Source organism: Rhinichthys klamathensis, unplaced genomic scaffold (genome assembly GCF_029890125.1).
Source record: "Rhinichthys klamathensis goyatoka isolate OS25496 unplaced genomic scaffold, OSU_Roscu_1.1 h1tg000723l_1, whole genome shotgun sequence".
Classification (NCBI taxonomy): Eukaryota; Metazoa; Chordata; class Actinopteri; order Cypriniformes; family Leuciscidae; genus Rhinichthys; species Rhinichthys klamathensis.
The window spans coordinates 373,318-376,009 of record NW_026607138.1 but is presented as its reverse complement, the minus strand read 5'-3'; positions in this window follow the sequence as shown (position 1 = coordinate 376,009).

Here is a 2,692-nt window from a genome sequence, read left to right as displayed (position 1 = left end):
ACAATGAAAATGAAAAATAAAAACAAACATTACAAAGGAAAATGTGTGCATTATCGTATAATTTTATATATTTATTACCGTTCAAAAGTTTGGGGTCAATAAGATTCTTTTTTTAAAGAATTAACACTTTTATTCAAGGATGCATTAATTTGATCAAGTTACAGTTAAATATATTTACAATGTTACGAATGATTTCTAATAGATGAACTTTCTATTCTTAAGAGAATCCTGAAAAAAAATTACCATGGTTTCCACAGAAATATTAAGTGGTTTTCAAACTGTTTTTAACATTGGTAATAATAATAAATGGTTCTTGAGCAGCAAATCGGCATATTAGAATGATTTCTGAAGGATCATGTGACACTGAAGACTGGAGAAATTATGCAGAAAATTCAGCTTTGATCAGTCAATCACATTTTTAAATATATGAAATTGTCCTACTTTACTGTATTTTTCTTATCAAATAAATGCAGCCTTAGTGACCATAAGAGACTTCTTTCAGAAATATAAAAAAATCTTACTAACCCTAAAATTTTGAACGGTAATGTACGTATATATTATAAAATGGTTGTCTTTAAAGTTGATATTTTGCACAGAATCCACTGAATTTGAAATTATTAATGCATTGGTTGAAGTATATAATCTGCTTTAATTTACAAGATTTTATACAGTTTTGAATATTTGTATGCTTTTGTCCTTTTTTAATAGGCCTCTTAACCATTTATTAAACCCCACACACTAAGCAGGGTTTTTGCAGATTTTATAAAGGGATTTAAGACTTTTTAAAGACGTTTTGAGACCAAGAAAAGAACATTTAGGGAATCATTCATGATCATACTGCAAAGAAAGAACATTTTTTTTAATCATTTTTCTCAGTATTTTTGTCTTGTTTTCCAGTGCAAATATCTAAAAAGATTCATTTACTTGAGAAGCAAAATGATATTAAATAAAAAGTCTTATTTTCTGTGAAATTGATCAAAATGAAGTATGATTAAAACAGAAAAAAATATCTGCCAATGGGCTCAGAAAAATCTACTTAATTTTAAGCTTAATTCAAAACCCATTGACATATTTGTTTTTGTTTTAATTGTAAACACAGTTATTTTATTTATTGTTCTTAATTTCACAGAAAACAAGAATATATATCTTCATTTTGATTCTCCAAATTTTTTGTTTTGTTTTTTGATTTAAGAATGTTTAGATATTTGTACTGGAAAACAAGACAACAGACTGAGGAAGAACGTTGTTTTTTTGCAGTATGTGCAACATTTAATGCCATGACTTTATGAATTTAAGAACGTGCTTTTAAGGCCCAAATAGATACCAGCTGAAACCCCCTGTAAGTAGCTGTAGTCATTTTTTCTCTTTCAACACCTGCACCTCTCCTCTCATTTATAGACGTGATCGTCTATTATGGTGTCACTGTTTGCATCATTAGTGCTAGTTAGTTTTGCAATGCCTGATTCATTGCAGGGCTTAATGTTACATTATGACGGGGACATCACTACGAGGCTGATAAAAACTTAGCACTCAGTACCAAAATACACCATCTGTTGTGAGGGTGAAATGAGCAAGCTGAGAAGCTAGCAAATTCCAGCAGAAATGGTGGACATGTTTTTTATCATTCATCATTTTAAACAAATCCTTCTGAAAGCGATTCCAACGACATTGTTTCTCTGTGCCTGCCGTTATCGTTACAGTTGTGGTCTGAACTCCGCTAATTTTTTATAATCAAAACTATTTTTAGAACTACATATTTATCGTTATAGTCTTTGGTGTGAATGGGTCTCAAATATTTGATTTACGATGTCAAAGTAAAACTACAGCAGTAGAAATACACTAAAGTTGTACTAATAACACAAGTATTATCTCACAAAAGGTAATATGATCTTTATCAGTTTAAATCAATGTCACATTAATACCAGAAGAGACTAAATAGTGTTGGGATAAGTGGGTTGCCATTGCAGGTACTTAGCAGGTCTCCTCTAACAAAAAAGGGGCTTAGTGAAGGATTAGTATAATTACAGGCTTAAACTGGACCGTTTCTGGACCAACTGCCCATTCTTTACTTGCATGGAAAACAATGCATAACCAGGTTGATTTACCACAACCATGTCCTTGAATCCTCCAGATCCAAGCATAAAATTCATTATAACATGACAAAAACGTTTTGGCCGGTTAGCAAGTCTTGACATTGCATAACAATCTTTATAGCGTAAAATGAACAATTAATCGTATCATCTCTTTTAGTTTCATACACATTCAGGATAAACCAGACTTATAAAATGAAGGGGCAAAAATAAGTGGTTTTAATCCAAGTTACAAATTCATCAATAAAATTTTAGAATTTATTAAGGTAGAAATAAGGAGTTGTGTCTCAACATGAAATCAATCAGAAAACATTAACCTCTGCCCACCCCCCACCCCCCACCCCCCAAACAAGTACCATTCATTCCCACTGAGTGTTCACAGTATTGTTAGAATTGCTATTATTCTACATCTATTGTGGCCCTGCTCAGACATGTTTTAATCATTCTCAGTATTATTTAAATAAGTTCAAATTAGAATTTCAGCAATCAGAGCTACTGCTTCTGAACACAAAAACAATTTATGGTCCACAATATCGACCTCAATTAAGAAGGGTACAGGGAAGAACCTTTTGCAGTTGGGGGTTCAGTTTAGCCAAAAAACA